Source organism: Ursus maritimus, unplaced genomic scaffold, assembly GCF_017311325.1.
Source record: "Ursus maritimus isolate PB19 unplaced genomic scaffold, ASM1731132v1 scaffold_2, whole genome shotgun sequence".
In the NCBI taxonomy this organism is placed as follows: Eukaryota; Metazoa; Chordata; class Mammalia; order Carnivora; family Ursidae; genus Ursus; species Ursus maritimus.
In genome coordinates, this window is record NW_024424452.1 from 28906359 (window position 1) to 28927065 (window position 20707).

General features: G+C 46.7%; 1 protein-coding gene across 3 annotated transcripts in view; it reads left to right on the plus strand.

Moving 5' to 3' along the window:
- Nucleotides 1–20707, plus strand: part of CPPED1 (calcineurin like phosphoesterase domain containing 1) — a 123762-nt gene that overhangs the window by 68748 nt on the left and 34307 nt on the right. The window lies entirely within an intron of this gene.

Consider the following 20707-nt stretch of genomic DNA (forward strand, 5'->3'; position numbering starts at 1 on the left):
GACCCCAGCTGCATCCCTCACTGGCAGTGTGGCCTTGGACAAGCTGCCTAGCCCTTCCAGCATCAGTGGACTCATCTGTAAAGCAGGAGGAGCAGAAGGAGCTCTCTCAGAGGGTGCTTGTTAGGATTAAAGGAGCGGGGGCCTGTCAAGCATGACAGTAGCCGCTGGCCTACCAAGTAGTAAAGCTGTGGCAGCTGCTGGCAGCCGAGGATGGGGGTCCTGCAGGTATGCAGTTCCTGGGGCAGAGGGTGGCTGTACTGACCCCAGGAGAACGGATGATGCCAGGGGCGCCTTTTCTCATATGTCTAGGAAGCAGGAACTTGCTCACCGGCAGGTGATCTTTAAGAGCTAGGCTTTCCGCCAGTGTCAGATGTAACCCTGGGACGTCCTGGGACGTGGCAGGTCCTGGAGCCTCCCCATCAGTTTTCGTAGGATGAGGACTGAATTCTCCTCCAGAACCAGGAGAGAGAAATGTATTTAGTCTGGTTTAGCCCACTGTCAGTTATCAGCTAATCAGGTATTTGACACACGCGTGTGTACACATGTGCACACACACACGCACACGATGGCGTACTGGTCCGCACACCCTCCATCTCCCCTCCTGGCAGCACCTGCAGCGTTGCTCTTGTGAGAAAGGGGTCGTTCTCAGCCGATTCCCTGCGTGGCCAGCGACTTGGCAGGATTCCCGTTCTGACAACTGTCGTGTCTCTTGTTTTGGTTTTAATGCCTCCTTTCAGATCTTTCCAGAGTGTACTTCATCAGATGCTGCAGACATTTAAATACATCCATTTATTTGTAAGGTGGTAGGAAGAGGGAGGTGGTGGCCTGACCCGGTAGCAAGCATTCATTTAAAAAAAATTTTTAAAAAAGCCTTGACACTCTTCTTTTCATCTTTAGGCGTTAAATATGTTCGCATTTACTTGTGAAACGTACAATAGGCCCTTCTGTATTTTTGAGACATTTTACAAAAAGCTTGCATAATTGGAGACATTTTCCAACTGTTCCATGGAGATGAAGTTGGGAAACTTCTATTGAGGTCTTTGAAATTTCATGCCATGCTTGAGTTGGTGCAGAACACCATTTCGATGACAAGGAAATGAAGTGTCAAGATGGCATCAGCACCACCATGGAGACTATTTTGTAACAGAGAATAATGCCAGGGAGAACATTTAATGCCAGTGAAATGATTCCTTTCATATCAAATGTTAAATGATGCAAATGCGGTCCCCGTGACTGCTCTTTGTTCTCTGCTCCTGTCAGCCACATTCTTGAGTGGCGTGTGGTTCTGGGTTTCCCGTCATCATCGGAGCACATGCAGCCCACAGGCTCCCCCAGATATTGAGACCTGTAGACACTTACAGAGAGAGAGCCCACAGCTCTAACAGGGCAGCCCCTTGGGGGACACCTGCTGCCCGCCCACCAGGAGCCTGGCCTTGTATTCAGGATGCACTGTCCACGTCCCCGTCAGGCCCGCAGCCCTGCAGGCCCAGGAGGGATTTGTGAGCACACCCAGAGCTGGTCTGTGTCTTGGAGGTGGGTTCCAGTTGCCCCAGCTCACAGATGGATATCTATACCAGGATGCCAACTGATTGATTTAGTGCGAGACTGAAACCCTCCCCTCAGCCCCAGCAGCAGAGGCTCTTCCCATGGGCAGAGCAGCATGGGAAGCCAAGTGACAAGCAGGAGCTTGCTTGCTCAGCGTGAGACGGAGCAGAGGAGCTCGTAGTCTTGTTCCGCTCTCAACGACATCAGGCCCTGGAACGCTGACGGAGCCATCTCCAGTAGGGCTTCCTTGCCCACGACAGTCTGATATTTATAGTGCCTTCAGCATCTCTCCAGACTGTCCGCTTCTTGAGGCTGCCATCTGGGTCATAGCAGCAGCTCCATAACACCCCTTCCTTTTGGGGTCCCTCCCACCCCCAGATAGGGCCAGCTCCCCACTCTTCCCCATAGCCCCGTGGTCTCTGCCTCTTCCATTTCACCTGGCCAGCTACTCCACTTCGGCACCTTCCGTGTGAGGTGCCCCCGGCCCCACCTGGGTTCTTCCTCAGGTTTCTTGTACATGGGGAGTCATCTCAGTCGCCCACTAGACTCGGTTTCTGGAGTGCGGGGACACTGCTGTGGTCGTCTCTGCATTCAGGACACCTGACTGGGGTCTTAGCTCATAATCAGCACTTTGTCGCTATTTGTGCGGTGAGTGAAGGAGCGACACGGCCCATTTCTTAGCACCCGCTGTACTGCAGGCACAAAGCAGACCAGGTCCATGCTCTCGCGGAGCTCCCAGGCCAAGCTTGTCCAAGGTGTGTTCAAGGTGCCAAGCACACACCCCACAGCATCCAAGCCCCTCGTTCTTGGGTAAAGCCATTTGTGCACCTCGACCCTGATCCACGTGCTGGCTTTCCAGGTTCACACAGTAGCCAGTTTCTCTCTTCCCCCGTGGCCCCTGACTATAGCCACCACGCACCTTCATGTATGAGAAGGCCTCCTCTTGGCCCCTGGCCTTAGGGTCTTCCCTGAAGCCTAATGCTCAGCTGGGCAAGAGTGGAGAGATGGGTGCCTTTCATGCTGTCGCTTGTCAGTTTTAGTGGCTTATCAAACCAGGCCCTTTGCTTTATGGCCTTTCAGACCCAGAACAAACCAAGGGCAACATTGGGAAGAGATCAGAGGCCAGATGTGGACCAGCTCAGTGGCGGGCTGAGTGACCTGCTTGGTTTGGAAGCACGGGTAGGTAGGCTCTCATGGGGAACGTGTGTACCCATGACTCAGTAACGCAAAAGATTACAAAATGTACAAAATGTACATTCTTGTGCTCAGGTTACAAAATGTAATTCTTGGGCTCATTTGGGAAAGCCGAAAGTTCAAGTGACATTTTGTAAGATTCATTAGTAAAGGACCATGGTAAAATTGGGGGTGATGCTGCTGTTTAATGTTGCCTCCGGCTTTCCCCCACAGCAATATTATTCGCTAGTACTGTTCCAGTCTCATTTATCTCCTTGTGTTAAAATGCCAGTACTCAAAAATATGTCAAAAGCTCATCAGAATATCAGGGTAGGTTCTAATTATGATAATTGTGTTGTTACAAAATATCCTTTTAAAGAGCACATCCCTCCTCAAACCACCATGGAGGTAAAACCCTGCTTCCTTCCAGCAAGCTTAATGAATAATTCTGAATCACTGTGTGGGATGAATAAATGATTTAATAATGAGCATCAACAATCATCTCTCATTGTTGCATTAATTTTTCAAATGGGATGAGGTAAATGAGGAGGAGGGGTGTTACCGTACAAATGGGCCACTACGTGCGTGGGGACGCATTCTATGAATCGAAGCCTGCGAGCCTCCCCAGTCAGGTTGCCCTAGAAACGGACGCATTCTGTTTCTACTTGTGAAGCTCGGTGAAAAACCTTCTTTGTGTGCAACAAAGGCGGCGTCGATAGCCAGCGCACGTAAACCGTTATCAGGGCAGGACAGGTGCACAGCCGTGCCCCTTACTGTCGGTCTTCCTTGGCTCTGCCCGAGGATAATCGATTTCATCACATCCACGGGATGTAGAAATTGGTTTTCCCCTTAATTCACCTGATACCTAGTTGAGTTGCAAAGACAGGTAGTAGATAATGAAATCGTGGCTGAACCCAGCCATTGTCTCTGTCCCTCATGCCTTTTTCAGCAAAAGGTTAATATGTGACCCAGTTAATATGGATTCCAATTTAAAAACTGAATCTTAAAAAACAAAAGTCTGGCTCTGTAACTGACCCCGGTCTCCCCTGATGTCTCGGTACCTTTTCCTTTTTCCATTCTCAACATAGAAATGAGAACTGTGTAGTCGGGAGCCCAGAGTGAATTTGGCAATTACAGAAACTTCCAATAAGTTGATCTTTCCTGCAAAAGTTAATGAGTAATTTCACAAAAGTAGTTTCATCTCCAGTATTTATGCTTAAAAAAAAAAAAAACTAGAGAGAAAGAGATCTTAATCTTAGCCCATGGTTACGGTTTTAGAATTTCAAAGTTTTAGAGAACAAAAAGGTCAGGTTTCCAGGATCCACTTATAGGAAAAATAAAACATCAGATCCTACTCTAATGTCTTACTGAGTTGTATTGAGATTATTTGTTTATATTCTGATTCCTCCAAGAAATGGAGTCCCAGCTTTGTTTGCCTCCGTAAGCCCAGCCCCTCGCCAAGACTCGTGTAGTAGCCCCGTCAATAAATAAATACTGGTTAAGTGGAATGGAATTAAATTTGATTCACATACTTACCAGCAGAATCAGAATCATAAGTAAGGTCCGTATTACCTATGGTTTGGTGTTTGCCAACTGACTTTTGGATGGGAAATGTGTCACCTAGTGCAGCGGTCGGTAAACTTTTTCTGCGAAGGGTCACATAGTAAACGTTTTAGCCTGTGGTCTCTGTAGCAACCACTGAGCTCTGCTTTTGTAGCGTGGAAGCAGTTACAGACATATGTAAGCAAACGGGCATGGCTGTGTTCCAGCAAAACTCTGTATTTACAAAATCAGGCGTGGGCCTGCAGGCCATACTTTACCCACCCTCGGCGTAGAGAAATCTTCCTGTTACTTGTGACACCCGTACCCTCCCCCGAGGCTGTGTCCACGGTGTGCATGCTTCTGGTGACCCCACTGTGGCAGCTGCCTGACTCACTGAAGGGTCTGTCCAGAGCAAGCCTCAGGTTCCTCAGTGGACGGCACGCCTGGACAAGGCACATTTCATTGGAGGCTCATGACATGATGTGGGGGTTCAGGGCGGAAGGTGACATGGGGGCACTTAAAATCTAATATGTGGGTGTCTGTTTTCAGCATGTGTTAGAAAAAAATGTAACTAGCTCTTCAAGTCAGAGAAGAATATTCGGTAAATGATAGTACAGGTAGCCTGTGGGTGAGGCAGAACTTGGGGTGCAGGGGTGACGTGTGGGCGGGCGGGATGAGGCCCTATCACATCACAGGGCAGCAGGCAGGCTTGGGCTTCAGACAGACCTGGATTCAAATTGTTTGGTGCCACTCCCCCTGCCACGTGGCCTCACATAAGCTGCTTGAACATCTTTCTGCCTTAGTTTTCCACTTGTTAAATGGGGCTCCTGGTCCCAACCTCACAGGGTTGGTGTGAGCAGCAGATAAAGTGAGGCGGGGACATGGGATGTGCTCCATGCAGGGTTGTTGGTTGGTAGATGACCCAGCCGTTAGATCGCGAGCCCTCGCATGGCAGGCACATCTGCTTTACGCTGGTCTAGCTTTCGTTCTTCTCATCCTGGGGTGCCGGCAGGAGGGGCAGAGTCTGCTCGCGAGGGGGTGCAAGAGAAGCTCCAAGCAAGGAGAGGCGTGTTTGCTAGCGAGACTTTGTAAGTTGAGAAAGAAAGGAATTAGCAACTCTTTTCATAATACAAACTGCAGGAAGTGAAGCTAGACAGAACGTCTCTTAGCTCCTGGGATGTGCAAGAAGACAGACTGTGTCTCAAGGAGTCTGAGATTTTTCAGGGCGGATGAGGAATACATGTTATTTTTAGTTTTATCAAAAAGGGGGTACTAGTTTAAAAGGGGGGAAGCACTCAACTAGATGGAAAATTCCTGTGGAATTTGGTGATAGAATTTGACTCCTCATTACTTTTTCTAAAGCACACAGCACGTCAGTTAATGTTGGTAAACACACCTGTGAGGGTATAATTTCGTAGTCAGGTGTTCTGAATCTGGCCAGTGTGTCCTCAAGACAGTGGCGGTCATCTTGTGATGCACTCTGTTTAAAGATTTTATTTATTGACAGAGAGAGAAAGAGCGAGAGAGCACCCACGAGCAGGGGGAGGGGCAGAGGGAGAGAGAGAATCTCAAGCAGACTGTGTGCTGAGTGCGGAGCCCGACAGGGGGCTTGATCTCAAGACTGTGAGAGCACGACCTGAGCCTAAATCAAGAGTCAGATGCTCAACGACTGAGCCACCCAGACACCCTCACAATGCCCTCTGTTTAAAATGCATTTTAAGAAACTATCTTAGTGGTTGTTTTTTTTAATCAACTCTCAAGCAAGACCTCCTAAACTACCCTTTTTGAAGCATCCGTAGACTCTGGAGTTTCTGGGAGCCTATCTGCTTGAGGAATTTTACCCTCTTAAATTTAGATTTGGTCCCAAATTCATGTTCCCAGGTTGGGTCTCTTATCTGTTTTGATCAGTCCACCATAAAACATCCCGCTCCATCTGATGTCTGTGCCTCGTTCACCACAAACCCAGATAAAGGACCAAATGCCGAGGCTGCATCTGGCGGGAAGTGATAGATTACATTTCTCACTTCGGAGGTATCCTTAACAGTTGGGCTCATTAAAGTCGAAATCAAGTCCTGATTGTAAATATTTATAAACCGAGAATCTGGCGCGTTTCAGCGTGTGCTGCCGGTTCCCAGAGTTAAGTCAACATTTATTCGTTCAACACGTGGCACGGGCCCTGGGCGAGGCACTGAGGGTAGGAAGGAGCAGAACAGACAGAGGTCTCTCCTCTGGTATTGTGGCTGCCACGCTCAAATTGAAAATGACCAGTTTTGTTGAAAAATCCCATTGCGACATTTCAAAAAGGAGGCACAGCGCATGGGAAACCATAGTGACTGTTTAAGTTTACGGAATCAAAATATTATATCCTCTCTTTTTAGGTCATATTTTAAAAATACCAATTAGTGTCACTTTCAAATGAGCAGTGGGATGCCTTTGTGAAATTGAAATATCCCTTGCTTAGCTAGACACTCTAACTTACTTCCTATACTAGTTCATGTAGTTTTAGTTACTGGACTTGCTTGCATTTAAGAGACATTTGCCCCCACTATGGCCAACGATATAAGTGAGAACGTAGAATACTGTTCTTTAAAATAAGCTAGAAATTGCTTTAGGTTTATAGTTGTTGTTTTTTAATTTGACTAACAAAAATGTTTGCATATGGATGATTCCGTTGGAAGTGAACAAACGGCACCCCCTTGGACAAGCCTCCTAGTGCAGACATGGCACTCCGTGCCCCTCCTCACGAGCCCGTGACCCTGTGTGCAGCACAGGTGAGGAGACCGGCACACGGACGCTCTCTGGCTCTGAGTCCATTCTAAATTGAACTTACAGACAGGTAAGAGGAAAGGAAAGAGCTGCTCGCAGCTGTTTCTTTTCCACAGGGCACTGGTCTGTGCACCAGTGGGCGGCCAGGTGAGGAGCTGCCTGCAGTAACCTTGCGCAGGTGGAAGGGGTCACGGTCAAGGGCAGGTGCGATGCCGCCTTGCCCACGAGGGTCCAGTGGGGCAACCCCGCCAGGGTGGGGCCTCGTGGTCTGCGCTTGTGTCTCCCTCAGGGCTGTAGCCTCACTCCCTCCCAGAAGCCACGTCACAGACACCAAACAGAGCAGCTTTTCTCCTGAAAAAGGGAAAAGATGAACCAGGTTTTTGAGGGCCATGGCTCACGTTCAGTCTTATGTTACTTAGGGTCTGCCGACGGCCATGCTCTTTGTCAGCACGGCCTCTGCACGAGCAGCCCCCGACGAGCGGCCTGGAGCCCTGGAGGTGGAGTTGCTCATGGAGGTCCCAGAGGTGGGAAGCAGGCGTGGTAACGTCTCCGGTGTTGGTGGGGATCGGATAAGATAAGCCAGTATCGTGACACGGGGTCTGGTTCCTGGGGAGTGCTCAGTTAGAACAGCGCTGTTCGTGTTACCCGTCTTCCTGCCACGGTCGTTATTATCCTCAAAATACGGTGACTTAACATCTAAGAAATAGATGTGTGAGGAACATGTTTTCTCCTTTCTGCACGTTCACGCCTCTGACCCACGCTGGGTGGCTGCAGTATTGCCAGAGTTGGGACCCTCGTTTTTCTGACCATGTTGTTTCTGCTACCCCTCTGCCCGCCACGCTGGGGTCCCATGTCCCTGAGTCAGGCCCACCATATGCCACCAGTGGGTGCTAGAAACACACAGGACTTCCTCCAGTATCAGTTTTACTTCCTGAGCCACTTAAAACACAATTAACATTATGCTCATGTAATAACAATGACCACTTATTAATTATTATAGTACAGTAATATTAGACTAAGAAACAGGACACGTACTATTGCTCTGATTTTATAGACAGGAAGAGAGACGCACAGCTGGGAAGTGGCCGCGCTGGGCTTACGTTCTAGAGCTCTGACCTCTTAGCCGTACTGCTGTCAGGGTAATGAGTAGAATGCACCTCGGGCGCAGGTATGAACTTGATGGCAGGATGCAGGTGGCCAGGCCAGCTTGGGGGGGGTAGGTCCCACCTGTCACCCACCCCGTCGGCCCCGCACCTGCTCTTCTGCAGGGGCCGCCTCGGCAAGGAGCTGGTCCACCTCGCCAGGGAGGCTTAGAGCCTCCGTGTCTGATAGGTCTGCGGAGTGAGGCTTCAGGGAGCGCACCCAGGGTGAGGAAGGCCCCTCTGGCCTCAGCAAGCAGCAGCCTTTGTTTCAGACTGAGCTCCTCAGCTCGTCCTTTGATCTTGAGTGTGTGAATCACGCCTTCTGCAGAGATGCTGTTGGAAGGCAGGGAGGGGTCTCTACCACCCCTGTAGACTCAGGTCCAGAGCGGCTCTTACCCAAGGATAGTGGGCACCAGAAAAAGCTTACTTAAAACATGGGGACTGTAGCTCTTAGCATCGAGTGATGAAGTAAGAATAAAGGTTGGCTTGGGGCACCTGGTGGCTCAGTCAGTTGGGCATCCAACTCTCGATTTAAGCTCAGGGTCGTGGGATTGAGCCCCATGTCAGGTCCACGCTGGGCGTGGAGCCTACTTAGGATTCTCTCCCTCTGCCCCTTCCCCCACTTGAGTGCAGGTGTGCTCACGTTCTCTCTCTCTCTGTCTCTCAGATAAATAAATCTTTTTAAAGAATAAATGTTGGTTTGAGACATTACGTTGCAAAAAGAGACAAATCGTGGCAGTCCATTTACATCAACTTGTATTTGATGAAACGTTGGTTGTTATTGCAAATGTGCCCCAATTCTTAGAATGAATGAAGAATGAGTCAAGTGTTAACTGGGTTTCCTTGGTCGAAACAGTCTAAAGTTGTTGTTCAACAGCATTGTGTGTTTGACAGCACCATCACCGAGGGTCATTTTTGCATGAGAGAAAAATAATTCCAGGTTGCATCGGTTTTCCTAAGGGTCTCTTTCTGAATCCATCAGTAATCTGATCATTGCCCTTCTCGGGAACTCTCCTGTGTATACATCCGTGTGTTTCTTCTGCCAGAGCCTTCCATGTTGATGACTTGCCCTTCTCCCAATTCCATCTGTTCCCCAAGTGTCACTTTGATTGGCTTCATGAAATCCCGTGTCTTTAGTATGATTTGTGATTCAATACAAAGGTGCCTCTGCTGGGTTGTAAAAGTTGGGTTTGGTTTGGTTTGGTTTTTCTTTCGTAGGGGCTTTGTTTATAAACAGTCTATTCCTAACGTTTTCTTGTTATTAAGGAGTTCCTTCTTTTCATACAGCTGAGATCTTACCCTATGAGCATTTTAGAAGCAGAAGATGATGTCATACACGGCATTATCATGTGTCGTTAAAAATGTTCCCCAGACCACCGATACTTTATACTATCCATAGACGTACCGTGTTCGTTGAACTCTTTTGTCATTATTGGACACTTAAAGTCTTTTCCACTTTTTCTCTGTGGTAACAACTGTCACAAACTTCTCTGTGCACAAACAGGTCCAAATCTTAAATTAAAAATGCTTGCACATTTTTTAATTTATGAAACCTGTGCCCGAAATTGGTCTTGGTAAAGCCAGACGTGACCTCCAGTCATGTTTCGCTGAAGAGGTTCAGCGTTCTGATTGGAAGAGTTACTGGAACTCGTGACACTGGGGTCAGGTGCTCCGTCTGTCGTCACATTCATCTCTATGTGTTGAGCCCTTAGTGCACACATGCTCTGAGCTTGGAAACTACCGGAACAGTGAATAGTAAGCATCGGTCCTACCCTCAAGAAGCTCAGTGTAGGGGGAAAAGTCAGGGAAGGAACCAGAGAATGACAGTCAAAGTAGATGTCTTAGAGGGGACTTCAGATGCATGAGACGTTTGTTTCTAATATTTAAATTCCTCTCTCCAGAAATCACATTTGAAGTTGTGCAAATACTTGGCTTGCTACCTGCTTGATAGGGGCATGGTTTTCCATAAGAATGTGAGAATTGTGTCATCCCTGGTGCGGTGGATAGCCTCTCTATCAGGGACATTTCTTCCCTTCTTCCTGTATCCTTTTTTTTTCTTCTTCTTCTTCCTTCTTTTCATTCATAACCACCTTTACTTGATGGCTGCGTCTTCACGAAATCACTCCAGCAAACGTTTGCTTTGATGGGGGCACCCATTCAATCCAGTAGGTGTTGGGGGTTGCCTACTCTGTCCAAAGCCCATATATCATGATGGAGACTGCTTTCAAGAGAAAGAAGTCTTTTCTGTATGATTGATCCATCAGTACACAGAAGCACTGTGATGACTGTCCCCATTTCCTGTCGTCCGATTATGGTGAAGGAACAGCTGTCTTGACCTTGTCAAGGTCGCTGATCCTCTGGCCAAAGGTAGCCATCCTTAAAGCTAAAGCCAGGTGCCTCTGGTATAGCAGGTGGCAGTCAAAGAGGACGTGGGCTGTAATTGTATAAAAATCATATAATTACAATTTTTTCATTCTTAAAAACTGTGAAAGCAGATCTTACAAGATGTTATCTGTGGGTGGTGGGAATATAAATGTTATTTTTTATACTCATCTGAATCTTCTAAGTTTTTCCAAAAAAATGAAAAAATAATCAAAAAAATCCCTGCAATGACATCTAGGTTGGGGTTGGCAGACGGTTTCTGTAAATGGCCAGATTGTACATATTTTAGGCTTGGTGGGCCAAGCGGCAAAATTAGGGGTATTACTTGGTGCTTATATAAACCTACCTAGAGGCATTTAAAAAGCTAAGAAGCACTCTTAATACATACACCCTATAGGAAAACAGACATTGGGCTGTAGTTTCCCAGCCCCTGGTCCAGGTACTTAAGATCAATAACCATTGACACTTACATTTAAGGGGAAATAGTTACAGAGCCATCAGTTTGTTTCAAAAAATTATGCCATTTAGCATTTTCCACATTTAATCTTCAATGTGAAAAGCTTGAAATCTAAGGGAGGAGAAGATTTCCCTTCTTTGTTTTTGATTGACCACGTTTTGGGTCTTGTAATGACACACTCCGCCCCCAATGTGTGTTGTCTGTTTCTCACTTCCAAATTGCCTCTGACTTGTCATACAGACATGGCCTGAGGTGACCAAGCCACCTTACCCCCCTTGATGCCACTGCACTGCCTTGGGTCCACGCCTCGGTCCCACTGAATGTGTGATGCTTGGGAAAGCAATTTCACGAGCCGGAGAAGGGATGTCGAGAAGGTCACTGACAAAATAGTGCTCGAATGGAGTCCCACCCCATCAAGGGGCCTGTTGGAGAGCAAGTGAAGTCCGTTATTTTGTAAGAGCTTCCAAAAGCCGATTTATTTTAAAAGTGGATTATTGGTCACCCCAAAAGGAGAGTTACTGTTCTAAAAAGCATAGGGTAGAAGCAGTTCCTGTTGGTTGTAACAGGAAGCTCCATGCAGTTCGCCCAGCGCAGAGAACAAGGAAGTTTATTATCTCGTGTCATAGAAGGTTAGGCTCGGGTCAGGCTCTCAGCCAGGCCAGCTCCGGGATCAGGATCTTGCTGTGATTTTGCTCGCTGCCCGCACCTGCCACTCCATGTGGCCCTTTCCTCAGATTGGACCTTCTCAGATGGCTGCCACAGTCCTGGATTTGATGCTCAGAAGTGACAGGGGGTTTTTATTTTTATTTTTTTAAAGATTTTATTTATTTATTCGACAGAGATAGAGACAGCCAGCAAGAGAGGGAACACAAGCAGGGGGAGTGGGAGAGGAAGAAGCAGGCTTATAGCGGAGGAGCCTGATGTGGGGCTCGATCCCATAACGCCGGGATCATGCCCTGAGCTGAAGGCAGACGCTTAACCGCTGTGCCACCCAGGCGCCCCTACAGGGGGCTTTTTAAAAGAAATAAAACCTTTCCCAGGACCCCAGCAGCTATCCTCCCGCAGTTCTGTGCCCAGACCTGGGCCACAGACTTGTTCCAGCCCGTAATGCTGGTGGCCTTAAGAGGAGAATTGCCACAGCTGCCTCGATCCTGGCTCTGGAAATGAAGCCCATGACCTGCCAGAGCAGGACATGTCCCAGAACAAAATCAGGATTGTTTTCAGCAAAGACAAAAAAGAAAGGGCATGGCTATTGGAAGACAGCCAGCATTGTCTCCCGTGGCCAGCAAGAAAGAACCCCATGTTCACACCTTATTTCAGAAACCGTGCTAGGAAGCATGTGTTCCCATTGTGCACTGGGCCTGTGCTCGGGGGGTTACACACAATCTCTGAAACTCACAGCAACTCCGTGAGAGATATATTATCGACCCCTTTTTAAAATCAAGGAAACAGATGTCATGTGGCATATAAGTAACAGACAAGATTCTTTTGTAGTATCAGAAAGTACTGGAATACTGATTTTCCTTAGATAATATCTACAAAATGGGGAGATGGAATTTCTCCGTCCCAGAACCTACTAACATAAAGCTTGTGAGTTGCCTCAAGTTTCATATACTCATTCACCGTCCATCTGTCCATCTGCCCGTCCATCCTTCTGTCCATCCATCAGCCAACAGTCATTTATAGAGCAGCAGCTCTAGCCTTTTCATTCTGAGGATGGATATCCAGTTAAGTCGATTTGCTCTCTGCCCTCACAGACCGGTCGGGGACATCAAGGTGGGAAGCCAGAAACCCCAGGACAAGAGTCGAGGAATGTGCAAGAATCAGGAGGAAGGAGAACCAGCTTGGTGCAGCTGGGCCAGGGATGATCCCGTCCGGAGAGGAGCAGGCGGTGTCTTGAAGGATGAATGAGAGTGCCCCAGGCAGATGTGGGCAGGAAGGGAGCATTCCAGACACGGGGCAGAGCATGCGCCAGGGCCTGGAAACCACTCATGAGTGGAACAGGACTCTGGTGGTTAGATGACAGGGAACAGGAGCCGGATCAGGACCATTAGGTGTTAAAGAAGCATGTAAAGGTTTTTTGTCAATCAAGTTTTGCATTTTAGAAACAACAACCTTGCTCAGTCTATCCAGGATACATTTTCTTTTTCCCTACCAGGTTTTGTTCAGGATGTCAGCGTGACAGTCTGAAAACACTCCTTTCCAGACCCTTACACCTGGAATTTAGCAAGTGAGGCTTCCTGCAAAGCTTTTCGTTGGCCCGTTTCTCTTGTTCATGCTTGGAACTGGGACACAGTGCCTGGAAGCCCTGCAGCCATCTTGCAGTCTTGAAGACGAGGCTACAAGCAGAGGATAGCAGAGCAGAGAAACAGAAGGAACCAGTGTTCTTAGTGAGATCCTTGAGCCAAACTGTGCCCACCCTGGCCACCCGCCTCCTTTCTTTATACAGGGTGGATAAATACGTCATAGATAAATACAAATGCACCTTTCACTTGTTCAAGCCACTGACAGCCGACTGTCGTCCTGACACACGTGGGGGCAGAAAGGCGGGCCGCCGGGCGGGCAAGAGGATGAGGAGAACAGGCAGGCACGAAGGCTGTCCTTAGGGCAGAGAGCTGAAGAGGCTCTGAGCAGGCTCTAGCAGGAGAGCAGTGGTACGTACGGCCTGCACCCTGCAGCAGGTGACTGTGCGCTGTCCAGGGGAAGCCCACGGCAGCAGCGAGCACGGGGGCCGAAGAAGTGAGTCAGGAGGAGAGGGCCTCAGAGCAGTCCAGGAACTCCGGGAAATGGCTCGGAGCCGTCACGGGTGGCATGGCTGAGGTCAGGTGGAGGCAGTGTCATCCTGCTGGCCGACAAGGGCGTGGACAGAGCCCAGGGCAGACCACCGTCTAAGGGGCTCCTGGAAAAGCATGCCGTTTGGCTCGTGCCACAGTGCAGTCTGCCTGATTGCCATCTTTCTTTCTCCAGTCCTGAAATGAAATGGAAGCTGACTTTCTAAGGTCCTCACGTTTCAGTGGTGACAGCGCCCCTCCGAGACCTCCCGGGCTGGAGTCCAAGCTAGAGCGCTTTTTACCCCAGCACATTTCATCTTCGACACCCTGCAAAACATCTCCCTTCCTCGGCTTGCTGCCACCTCTGTCTGCCTCCCTTGAGTATTTTTGGATGGATTTCCAGTTTGATACATGAACATGCCGTCAGTCAAAACAATCTTTTTAATGAGCCTCTTGTCCTGACAGCTGTGTTTAAGATCGGGCATGGAAGCCGGGTAATGGAAATCTAGAAAATTGTCCATTCTGGATTGAAACCTTAATGTGTGCCGCACACTGCATCTCACACACAAGCCCGCCATCTTCTTTTAGAAATAAAGAGGAAATTATGAATAGCGAGAAAGATGTAATTTGTGCAAATGAAAAAAAAAGATCTTCTGATCAGATACTTAGAGAAGGCTGAGAGGAAGGTGTAATTATTGAGCATTGCCTGAGTATGTCACAGGCAGCTTCCTGCCACGCAACCCTGGGCATGGCTCTGAGTGTCCCTTGATCTTTGAGTGACCCCGGGGTGTGGTCGATATGACTCCTGCCTTCCACACGGGGAAACTGAGGCTCAGGGAGGCTAGTGTACATGCTACACTCACACAGCTTGGTGATAGCAGACTGAGATTCGAGCCTGCATTCCCCTGACCCCTACCCCAAGCTGCCACTGCTTTTTTGGCAGCCAAATGTTAGTATGAATAAAACAGCCCTCCTCTTGCATATTCCACACAGGTTTTGAATTTCTGCGTCATTAGGAAGGGGAAAAATTAAATAAAAAAGTTGAGTGTAGCCTCCTCTGTAGATAAGTAAGAAGTGAGTCTGAATTTTGTGAGCGCATAATTAATTCTCGAGTCCAAGGCGGTAAGTAGGGCTCCTCTGCAGCTGTACTCCCAGGGGTTTGGCTGTGTGGGTGGCCAGGCACCTGCAGGCCTTGGAGAGGAATGATTTCCCAGCAGCGCTGCTCTGTGCCCTGGGTCATCCAAGCTCAGGTGCTCCCAGAGGCAGGGGAGGCTCATGTCCTGTAGCAGTGTAAGTGAGTCCAGTGGCTGGAAGTGGAAACGTCACGTTAGAAACAGGACCTGGGCCCTTCTCGACTCCTCTGGGTGTTGGCGTGATGACTCCGACTGGCCGCTTTCTCCCCATCTGCTCTTCTTTGGGGCTTTTGTGGCAGAAGCACTTCCAACCTGATGAAGCTGAAAATGCACAGCCCTTGGTGCTCTCTGGGCCGCTTCTGTGCCATCGAGAATTACAGCTCCACACCCCCCCTCACCTGCTTGTAGCTTCAATTAAGAGGAGTCTTGAACAGTGAACAATATAATTTTTGTTGATTATTATTGAGTCAAGGCCAGAAATTTCTTGAGGGGAGGAAATTTTTTTAAAAAGAAAGAAAAAAAAATCTCTTGTGGTTATAGAGTATGAATGAGTTGGCCATGGGTGAAGGTCATTTCAACAACCGGGCCATAATTCCTACCCAATCAGAAAAAAGGAAAGAAAGAATCCCAAGAGGAGGCTGTGGATCCTTAAGACAAGCCAGATGTTTCACGACACGTGAGCCAGACATCTGGGCAAATGCCTGAGGTAACCAGATGTTTGCAGCTACGTAGCACCCACAGGAGAGGGGAAGGCGCAAACCCAGGCTTCCAGCAGCGGCCCCGCCCAGGAACACCTGGTGCCGCGGTAATGAAGTCCTCACCAGCCAGCTGTGGCTGCTCATCCCCCATCAGCAAGCTGGGTCCCAGCTCCCGCAGGAGACGATGCAGCCCTCTCCCTGGGTCAGGTTGCACAGAGCAGGGCCTCTCGGCTCAGGTGCTCCATACACCTGGGAGTCTCTTCCTGTGCTAATGATCCTGCAGCAAACAGATACAGATGGGCTCCTCCCCTGAGACCCGGCCGGAGTGGCTGGGCTGTGAGACTCCTTCCTCCCAGGAGTGGTTTGCTCCCAGGTCCCCAGGGGCTCTTGGAGAAGCTCTGCTAACTCTGAGCTGCTCCAGGTACCTGAGCAGTGTGCAGAGCTGGAAGGCCCTGAACCCACCTGGCCTCCCAGTTTAGAGTGATCATCTGACAGCCTAGATTTTTACATACTGGAAATACAGTTTCCGGGATTTTATGGGGAGGTTCTGAGATGGAGCTGTATGTCCTGAGTGGAACAATGAAAAGATACAGTGTGGAGTGAATAAAAGCAAGTTGCAAATCCGTAGATGGCATACCCCGTTTTTGTGAAATTGTGTGTATTTGTATATACGTGTATTGCCATAGACCTGTATCTAATACCTGTATTATCAGTACAGACGATTTGAAATGTCTGGACAATACACACGGAACTAAAATGGGAAGAGGAAGTTCAAGGGATTTTCCTGCCCCTCCTTTTTTTCATGCTCTGTATTTTTACGACATTTGATTTGATTTTAGTAAGCTTGCATTGCTTTTTTTTCTTCTGACTTTTTATTCAGAAATATTTTAAAGCTTACAGAAAAGTTGCAAGTAAAAAGAACACCTATATTCGTTTTACCCAGATTTATCTAGCATGTTACCCCAGTTGCTTTATTTTTTTTATTTTTTGTGAGAGATATTGCAAATACATATATATTTTTCTGATCTGTTGGAGGGTAAGCTGAATGCATCATGTGTGTTTGTTTTATTATCCCTTCTTACACAAAAGGAGGGCTACTGTGTATGCTTTTTGCACTTGATTCACATAATTTTTCTTGGCTGTCATTCTCTATCAGTTCATGGAGATCTTCCTGACTTTTCCTTAACAGTTGCACTGTGTGTGTACCATAACTTATTCAGCTGCTCCTCCTAAGGCATGCATTACTTTTGAAGGCAGAAACACAATAAAGATAAAAGAGTGGAAAGGAAATTTTAAAGCCACTGAAAAGAGCAAGCTGAAGCTCTTAAGAAAAAGTCTTTGTTATTTGTAAGGTGAGTGGGGCTGTGGGAGAAAGCAGCAGCCAGGAGCCCTTGGGCGGCCCTGGGACTCACAGAGAGAGTAATAGAGGCGTCAGGAGGTCCAGCTGACCTCCTTAGGTCAGTGTCTGAGGGAGGCTCCCTGGAGCAGGGGCATGAGGACACAGGGCAAGGAGCAAAGCTAATAAGCAAGAATATGTAGGGGGAATGAAGCATGAGAGACTATGGACTCTGGGAAACAAACTGAGGGCTTCAGAGGGGAGGGGGGTGGGGGAATGGGATAGACTGATGATGGGTAGTAAGGAGGGCACGTATTGCATGGTGCACTGGGTGTTATACGCAACTAATGAATCATCGAACTTTACATCAAAAACCAGGGATGTACTGTATGGTGACTAACATAATATAATAAAAAAACATTTAAAAAATAAGCAAGGATATGTGCTCAGGGTTTCAGCCTGATCCAGCTGAGCTCCAGAGCATGAATCACACCACAGAGGTGGACCCCCGCCTTGAGGCAGGGGGGCCACGTCCTCCGGCCCCCACATACAGTGATCCATTTTAGGGATGTGGAAAAATTAAAAATAATACACACAATGAGGCTTGTTTATGGTGCCTGGCCCATAGCAGATCTTCAAAAAATGGTAGCTATTCCTATTATGGTCATTGTTCCCTTTCTTTCCCTCCCCCACTGCACCATAACAGCTTTATTGACATACCATTACCATTAACATACAGTACAATTCACTTATTTAAAGCGTACAGTTCAGCAGTTTTCAGTCTATTCACAGAGTGTGCATTCTCCACCACGGTCAATTTTAGAACATCTGCATGACGCTGTCAAAAACCCTGCACCCTTCTGCAGCCACTCCCCATTTCCTCCCTCCCTGCCCTAGAAATCTACTTTCTGTCACCATAGATGTGCCGATCTATTCTGGATATTTCATATAATAGGAGCCCTGTGCCACATGGTCTAGGGGCTGACTTTTTGCACTCTCGGGTCATTCATTCATTGGCTCTGCCCCCCACCACGGTGTTGGTTTAGTTGTTCAGGTCTCAGGAGCAAGGCAGCTGTGAGCAGTTAGCAGCCAACCTTCCCGGCAGCAGCCGGACGCACCAGCCTGCACAGGGGCCTGGTGGGGACACCGACAGCATCCACCAGCATAAAACCTGTGAAAGGGTTTAGTTAAGAGTAAGAGGACAGGGATTATCCAACATGATAAAAGAAAAAGAAAAAAGGATAGCAGTTACTCAGAATTTCTGGATAAACGTGTGTTGTTCTAGACAGTCTCCCTTTTAATCTTTGAAAGGCTCTTCCTCGTAAGATCACCAAGGAATGAAATCTCAGTGACCAAACTCTCACACCCTTGGTGGGAATTTAAGTTGCTTTCTTTCCTTAAGGATAATTTGACAGTCATATCCAAAGTCTAAGCTATGGGACTATGGAAGACTAAAATTTTCCCCTGCAATCAGGAATAAGGAAAGCTTGCCTGTTTTCACCATTCCTATGTAACAGCATATTGGAGGTTCCAATCATTACAAAAAGCAAGAAAAAGCATAACAATCAGAAAAGAAGAAATAAAACTGTTCCTATTTACAGATGATATGATTATATACGTAGGGAATCCCAGGAATTTACAAAACAATTACTAAAATAAATGAATTTAGCAAGGTCTCTGGGTATCAGGTTAATAGACACAAGTCAAGTGTATTTTTATATGGCACCAACAAACACTTGTCAAATGAAATTGTAAAAATAATTCAATTTGCAATAGCAGCAAAAAACATAAAATACCCAGAAATAGCAAAGGACATGTAAGACTTCTGCCCTAAAAACTATAAAACATTGCTGACATTAATTAAAGAAGGCCTAAGTAAATGGAAAGATAGACCATGTTCATGGATTGGAAGACTGGTGTTAATGTGGCATTTTCCCCAAATTGATCCGTAGATTCAACATAATTCCAGTCAAAATTCCTGCAGTTTTATTTTGGGTAGAATCTGCAAGCTGATTCTAAAATTTCTGTGGAAATGCAAGTTACCTAATAGCGAAGTGATTTTGAAAAAGAAGAACAAAGTTGAAAGACCTACCCTACCTGATCTCAGAATTAACTGTACGCCTACAGTGATCAAAGCTGGCATTTGGTATTAGAAGATAAACAGATTAATGGAACAGAAAAGTGAGTTTATAAATAAACCCAAACATATACGGTTAATCACTTTTCATCCCACGTGCTGAGGCAATTCTGGAAATAACCCCAGGGCCCATCAGCAGTTGAATGGGTAAACAAATTACAGGATATCCATACAATGAAATATTACTTAGCAATAAAAAGGGTGAACTCTTGATACATACAGTAATATGGAGGAATCTTTCAAAATCGTGCTACATGCAAGAAGCCAGACCAAAAAAGATTGCAAACTATATGATTCCACTGTATGAAATCCACATCCATCTATAGAAAGCAGAAAGACGTTGCCTGGGCCAGGAAGGAGGGAGGGAATGACTCCCAAGAAACACGAGGAAACTTTTGAGAGTGGTGGGATATCTTCATGATCTTGATCTTCGTGATGGTGTCCAGGTGTGGACATGTGTTAACATTGATCAACTGTATGAAGTTTACGGTTCTTCAGTTGTACTTGACGCTGTACCAAAAAAGCGGAGGTATTCTCTGACCCAGCAGTTGAGCTTCCTTGTAAAATACGAAAAGTGTTGATCCCAAAGCCGCCGTCTTTGTTTGTACATGTGGTGTGGTTATTTTTGCTCTGCAAAAGGGCTTTGTGTTTGTCATGTGATAGTAATAATTCAGTGCTTCTGTTAAAGAAATATCCAGTGATGTAATCATTGGTATTATAATGGCTTTCATTCATTAGGAGCCTACTGTGTGCCAGCCATAGTATAGCTGTTTCTCATAGCAGCAGCCTCACAGGGTAGCTGTGATTACCTCCATTGTTCAGATAATGAAACTAAGGCCATTCAGTTAGAGCCAACGCTGGGATTAGATTTCCACATCTGTCCCACGCCAGAATGGCTCTACTCAGTATGGTAGCCACAAGTGGCTGGTCCAAATTGAGATCAGCTCTAAGTATAAAATGCATACTGGATTTTCCAGAGTTGGTGTGAAAATAATGTAAAATTGGTAATATTTCATGTATTGATTATATGTTGAAATAATATCTTGAATATTGGGTTAAAACACATAACTAAAATTAATTTCACCTCTTACTGTTTACTCATTTAAAGACAGCTACTAGAAAATTTAAAATTACACAAGAGGCTCACAATTATGTTTCTCTTGAGCAGGACCACTTCAGATCCTTTTCCACTGCGCATTGTCTGTATAAAGGACAACTAGAATGTTAATTCAGCAGCATAGATTTATATTTATTGAGCGTAAACTGTATGTTGGTTGAATTTTATAATCTCTCTAATAGCCCAGTAGACATTTAATTTGAAGCAAAAATTGTCAGCACACAATTTTTTAAATATTTTAGATCTGAGTTACTTTTTTAGTGGAAGGATGTGGACACTCTTAGTTTCGAGTAAATATAGAAGTCTCTTTCTGACCATTACTACAAATGCTCTGAAGTATTATATAATTGGGTAATTGTTTATAGAATAATTTTGTGTTCATTAAACCAGTGTTCTCTGTTGGGCAAATGCACTTGTCTTCCCTGGTCAGAATGGCATTCATAGTTTTACAACTACAAATTACTGTTTTCTTTGTTGTCTTCTTTATTTGTGAGAAGTACAGAAAGAA